This window comes from Lathyrus oleraceus, chromosome 5 (assembly GCF_024323335.1).
Source record: "Lathyrus oleraceus cultivar Zhongwan6 chromosome 5, CAAS_Psat_ZW6_1.0, whole genome shotgun sequence".
Taxonomy (NCBI): domain Eukaryota; kingdom Viridiplantae; phylum Streptophyta; class Magnoliopsida; order Fabales; family Fabaceae; genus Lathyrus; species Lathyrus oleraceus.
In genome coordinates, this window is record NC_066583.1 from 427,232,534 (window position 1) to 427,239,512 (window position 6,979).

The 6,979-nt window shown below is 40.8% G+C and overlaps 1 non-coding gene across 1 annotated transcript; it reads right to left on the reverse strand.

The window, feature by feature from the left end:
* Positions 1 to 81: 81 nt before the first annotated feature.
* LOC127089009 (small nucleolar RNA R71) lies at positions 82 to 188 on the reverse strand. The gene has a single exon (XR_007790791.1). It is a non-coding gene; the product is annotated as a small nucleolar RNA R71 (small nucleolar RNA).
* Between the last annotated feature and the right edge of the window lie 6,791 nt (positions 189 to 6,979).

Consider the following 6,979-nt stretch of genomic DNA (forward strand, 5'->3'; position numbering starts at 1 on the left):
CTTCCACCCAATTCCATTACGACTTGGGATAACCTTAGAAGAGTATCTTTTGCTAGATATTTTCCCCCAAGTAAGACCGCCGTTCTTCGAAACCATATAACTAGATTTACCCAAAACCAAGGAGAATCGTTGTTCGAAGCTTGGGAGAGATATAAAGAGTTGTTACGAGCATGCCCACATCATGATTTAGAAAATTGGTTAATCATTCAAACCTTCTATAATGGACTTCACTATAACACGAAGATGACCATCGACGCTGTCGCAGGCGGTGCTCTGATGAACAAACCTTATCCGGAAGTTAGTGTCCTCATCGAAGATATGGCTCAAAACCATCAATCATGGGGAGTTGAACGAGCGACAGTTGAGAAGAAGGAAGCCCAAGGAGGAGTGCATGAACTAAGCTCTATAGACATGATGCAAGCTAAAATGGACGCATTAGCCCTTAAGGTCGAGCATATGTGCATAAACCCGAATACTGTAGCCGCAGTTTCGGCGGATTGTGAGATATGTGGAACAAAAGGACACCAATCTACAGAATGAAGTCTATTAAACGAAACCCACTCTGAGCAAGTGAACTACACCCAAGGGAACCCATACTCGAATACCTATAACCCTGGATGGAGGAATCACCCGAACTTCTCCTATAAAAACAATAACCCAATCCAAAATAATGCACCTCCGAGACAACATGGTTATCAAGCCCCAAGATCAAATCAACCTATGCAACCTGTACCACCAAAGCCGAGCCTTGAAAAAATTATGGAAAATTTTATCACCGCTCAAACCCAACAAAACAAGGAGTTCATGAACCAAAACATTCATGTTAACGAATTGATTACTCAGTTAGGAACCAAGGTTGACCAAATAGTTACTCATACCAAGATGCTTGAAACCCAGATCTCTCAGGTAGCTTTAAACCAAGCCCCTGAGACTACACCTGTAGGACAGTTCCCTGGACAACCTCAACAAAATCCAAGAGGACAAGCTAATGCCATTACCCTACGAAGTGGGAATGCTTATGATGAGCCACCAAACCCAAGATTGAGTGAACCCGAAACTTCTAAGGAATATACCATGCCCACGGAAGAATTAAAGGAACCAGAGGAATCTGAAAACCAGGAAGGTCGAGAAAAAGGAGAAGAACCTAAAGACAAAACTTATGTACCACCCCCGCCATATAAACCGCCTATACCATATCCGCAAAGACTCAAAAAAACACAGATCAATAAAAAATATCAAAATTTTATTAAAGTTATAGAAAAACTTCACGTAGAAATCCCTTTCATAGAAGCCATCACCCAAATACCTTCTTATGCAAAGTTTCTCAAAGACATCCTTACCAACAAACGTAGACTTGACGATCCGAAGCCTTTGGAATGTAATGCCATTTCCGAGAATAAATTAGCCAAAAAAGATAAAGATCCTGGAAATTTCTCCATTCCTTGTCTTTTGGGAAGGCATGTCATCGAAAAAGCCTTTCTAGACTTAGGAGCTAGTGTGAGCTTAATGCCTCTAGCAGTTTGTGAGAGGTTAAACTTAGGAGAATTACAACCCACTCAGATGTCACTTCAGTTAGCCGATAGATCTGTTAAGTATCCGATAGGCATTTTAGAAGATGTCCCTGTTAGTATAGGTCAGCTATTGATCCCTACTGATTTTGTTGTCATGGACATCAAAGAGGACACTGATATACCAATCCTTATAGGTAGACCATTCTTATCGACTGCAGGAGCCATAATAGATGTCAAGAGAGGAAAGTTGACCTTTGAGGTAGGTGATGAGAAAATAGAATTTATACTTTCGAAATTTCTTATGGCACCTGTGATGGGAGATGCGTGTTATGCCTTGGATATCATTGATGAATGTGTTAGAGAATTAGAATAAGAAGAAATTATAAAAACAATTAAGTTACCATCAACTCTCATAATGGAAGATGATGACTTTAAGAAACCCTTCATCGATGACGACCTTCACGTATGTTTATCCCTTACCCCAGATCCTATGCCATGCCCTAAAAAACCAACCTTAGAACTTAAGGAACTGCCTAAGAATCTGAGATATGAGTTCCTCGATGAAGAGATGAACCGTCCAGTCATAGTCAGTGCTACCTTGAGCCAAGAGGAAACGAACCAACTTTTAGACGTTTTACGAAGATATCCCTCAGCCTTAGGATATAGTATCTCTGGCCTAAAAGGTATAAGCCCATCCGTATGCATGCATCGGATTTCGCTCGAAGAAGATTCAAAACCCTCTAGAGAACATCAGAGAAGAATAAACCCTATAATGAGTGATGTTGTTAAAAAGGAAGTTCTTAAGTTACTTGAGGCAGGTATAATCTATCAGATCTCGGATAGTAAGTGGGTGAGCCTTGTGCATGTAGTACCTAAAAAGGGAGGCATCACAGTCGTGCAGAACGATAAAGGCGAACATGTAGCAAAACGGTTAAAAGGAGGATGGCGGATGTGTATAGATTATAGAAAATTAAATAAAGCAACCAGGAATGATCATTTCCCTTTACCATTTATAGACCAAATGTTGGAGCGTCTAGCCAGACACTCTTACTTCTGCTATCTAGATGGATACTCTGGATTCTTCCAAATACCTATCCACCCCGAAGATCAAGAAAAAACTACCTTTACATGCCCTTATGGAACTTTTGCCTACAGATGAATGCCATTCGGCCTTTGTAATGCCCCAGCCACTTTCCAACGCTGCATGATGTCAATCTTTGCAGATTACCTAGATGGTATTATGGAAGTGTTTATGGATGATTTCTCGGTTTACGGATTCGATTTCCACAATTGTCTTGCTAACCTTGAGAAAATCCTGGAGAGATGCGTGGAGGTGAACCTCGTGCTAAACTGGGAAAAGTGTCATTTCATGGTGACCGAAGGAATAGTTTTAGGGCATATAGTTTCCAAAAAAGGTATAGAGGTAGATAGAGCTAAAATAGAAGTTATAGAGAACCTAAAACCACCAAAAACCATCAGAGAAGTCTGAAGCTTTCATGGACACGATGGATTCTACCGGCGTTTTATCAAGGACTTCTCCAAAATAACTAAACCTTTAACTGGACTTTTAATGAAAGATGCTGAATTCATTTTTGATGAAAAATGTAATGAGGCATTTAATCTTTTAAAGCAAGCATTAGTATCTGCACCCATTATGACACCACCTGATTAGTCAGAACCTTTTGAGATAATGTGCGATGCTAGTGATTATGCAGTTGGAGCCGTTCTAGGACAAAGGAAAGATAAAAAATTACATGCAATTTATTATGCCAGTAGAACCCTAGATGTTGCCCAACTTAACTATGCAATAACTGAAAAAGAATTACTCGTTGTAGTTTTCGCTATAGACAAATTTAGATCTTATATAGTAGGAGCAAAACTTATAGTTTACACCGATCATGCTGCCATTCGTTACCTATTAAGTAAAAAAGATGCCAAGCCCAGGTTACTCCGATGGATTCAATTACTACAAGAGTTTGATTTAGATATCAGAGATAAAAAAAGGCACTGAAAATGTAGTAGCCGATCACCTTTCTAGGCTAGAACATCTAAAACCAGAACTAGTACCCATAAATGATGATTTCATCTATGATAGACTGATAGCTAGACTAGAAACCATTGAAGATAATAACCTAGGCCCTGATGAGCACTCCCAAAATTCCTTAGCAATAAGTAACGTACCCTGGTATGTAGCTTCGTTAATTACCTAACTGCTGATATAGTACCCCCTGATCTTGGCTACCACCACAAGAAGAAATTCTTCCACGATGTGAGAAACTTCTATTGGGACGAACCGCTCCTTTTCAAAAGGGGTAAAGATGGCATTTTTCACCGTAGTGTTTCGGAAGAAGAGGTAAATAGTATTATCGAGCATTGTCATTCTGCACCCTATGGTGGACATGCGAGCACCTCTAAGACATACGCCAAGATTCTTCAAGCTGGCCTATTCTGGCCTACCATGTGGCGTGATGTCTATGCCTGCATTGTCAAATGTGATAGATGCCAACGCACTGGAAACATTTCAAGGCGTGATGAAATGCCTCTAAGAAACATTCAGGAAGTAAAACTCTTCGACGTATGGGGTATAGATTTCATGGGACCTTTCCCATCATCCTTAGGAAACAGGTATATCTTAGTAGCTGTAGACTATGTGTCTAAGTGGATTGAAGCTATAGTTGCACCCACAAACGACACTAGGGTTGTGATCAAACTATTTAAAAACTATATTTTCCCAAGATTTGGAATACCACGTTTAGTCATAAGCGATAGAGGATCACACTTCATATCAAGGATATTTGACAAACTTTTAAGAAAATATGGAGTTAGGCATAGAGTAGCAACACCATACCACCCACAGACTAGTGGCCAAGTAGAAGTATCCAATAGGGAGATCAAACAAATCCTAGAGAAAATTGTTTCTATTTCTAGGAGAGACTGGTCTCAGATGCTTCAAGAAGCATTATGGGCCTATAGAACCGCTTTCAAAACCCCTATAGGAACTACTCCTTACCAACTAGTATATGGAAAATCATGTCACTTACCGTTCGAATTAGAGCATAAGGCCTATTGGACCATTAAAACTTTGAATTTAGACTACCTAGCTACTGGAGAAAAGCGTACCCTTGACATTCATAAACTAGAAGAACTTAGGCAATCTGCCTACGAGAATGCAAAAATATACAAAGAGAGAACAAAAGCCTATCACGACAAAAGAATAGTAAAGAAAAACTTCAATATAGGCGATCTTGTTCTCCTTTTCAACTCTAGGTTATGGCTCTTCCCTGGAAAGCTACGCTCAAGATGGACTGGCCCTTTCGAAGTATCCATGATTGTGAGATCCGGAGCAGTAGAAATCAAGAACGAAACCTGTAGTCCATTCATTGTAAATGGACAAAGACTGAATCTCTACGAAGGAGGAGACATTCCAGCATACTACTCAAGCCACACTCTGATTGATCCACCAATTCATACTACTACAGGTGTATAAATTCTAATCGTCAAGCTAATGACGTTAAACAAGCGCTGCGTGGGAGGCAACCCATGGTTTTTCATTTTACTTTTTCGCATTTATTTAATTTTATTTTATTTTATCATATTTTTCATCGAGACTAAAAATTTGAATGGTTTGTATTTTTCAGGATCACTTTCCTAACTTTTACAGGATGCAGGATTTCGACGATATGCACGTAGCCTATAGAGATAATGCTCAGAGAGAGCGCTACATCGCTCTTTATCAGCGCCCTATGGCGCCCACACGTTATCCTGATCAGCACTGTATGGAGGCACTGGGTATCGAACCGAGTATCCGATTCCTGAGCCACCAGCTTCACTGGGACGAGTTTGCTGACGATCTGAGTAACACCTACAAGAACTTATGCTGCTTTCAGGCTCTTTGGAGTTGAGTACTCTTTCAGCCAGAAAGAGTTCGGTGGCCTATTGGGTTTCCAGACCACTCCTGATGCTATCCCGGAGACACCTATGGGATATTTTCTGGGTAAGGAGGTGGAGAAGTTTGGAGTGATATATCAGGTGGCAGAAGCGAGGATCCATCTACGCAGTTGTTTCATGTTATACATAACCCTGCCTTTAGATACTTCCAGATGATATTGGCACATTCCTTCCTAGGAAGACCGGATGCTGAGACATTACTGAGTGAAGAGGAGATCTTCCTAATATTTTGTGCATCCCAGTCTCGCCCTGTAGCATGTGGGAACTTTCTGTTATGTGGCCTCAGCGGTGTCTCCAGATCGACCGAAGGAGTCATCCATGTGGGCGAGATCATTACACAGATTGTTGTCGCTTTAGGTCTATCTCGCAAGCTGTTACATCTCCGGACCTACTGTGGGTACACTACCATGGACATCGACTTCTGTTTGACCAGAGGGTTGATGAGGAGAGCCTCTTTCCACCCATGTCAATTTCGATTGCTAGTCGACAATGAGGTTATTCATTATTTCACACTGTCGGATCCTATGATGACTAGTGTGCATGACCCAGCGAATTGGAGTTATGCTCTAGAGGGCCAGGGAGAGACCATCGAAGAGCCGAGATCACCACCCATTGCTGAGTACACGCCTACACCACCTTCTCCCAGGATCACTATTTTCTCTAATAATCTATCATTGCAGACCCCAGACATCCGCACCCAGATTGTAGAGTGTCGTAGAGAGATTGCAGAGCTTAAACAGGAGGTGGCTGACCTCACTTTATAGATGGGAGTATCTGATCTCACCCACGCTACCGAAGCCGACTGTTTATACCAGGAGATCGCAGAGCTCAGGCAGGAGGTAGCCATGCTCCGTGGATCCACTCAGGAAGACGACATCCCGACTATATGATCTCACCATTTCATCTTATTTTATCTCTTTTTTATATTTCTCACATTTACATAACTCATTTTATATCATCGCATTTGGAATATTTTATCATCTATGTCTACACATTGATATTTATACTTTTATATATATATGTCTTATGTTTGTTTTATTTACATTTTTTATTTTAGTTGTTTATTTATTTATTTATTAGTCTAATATTTAAATTTTGTTTTATTTTTATTTTTACTTTTATAAAATTATGCAAGCCAATGATACTAGGAAAATTACAAGACAAACGCTATCCGGAACCCAGGCCAAAAGACCAAAATCCGGCCCAGCCAGATTTTGCCTTGTGGCGCCCGCCATAGACCCTGTGGCGCCTGCCATAGACCCTGTGGCGCCCGCCACAGCGTCTGTAAAAGCTCGGGGCAGACTCCATTTCTTCACCATTTTCACACCTTACAACCTTCCAAACCCATTTTTCCACCTTGCAAAAACATCCTTGAACCCACAAAAAGCTCACACCTTTCTCATCCTCACACCATACAAATCATTGTCCCGATTTCCATTTTCATTTTCATCCGTTGGATTTCGTAAAAATCCAACCTTATCACATTCCACTTCATCTTCTTCGTCAAGTTTCAAGAGCTA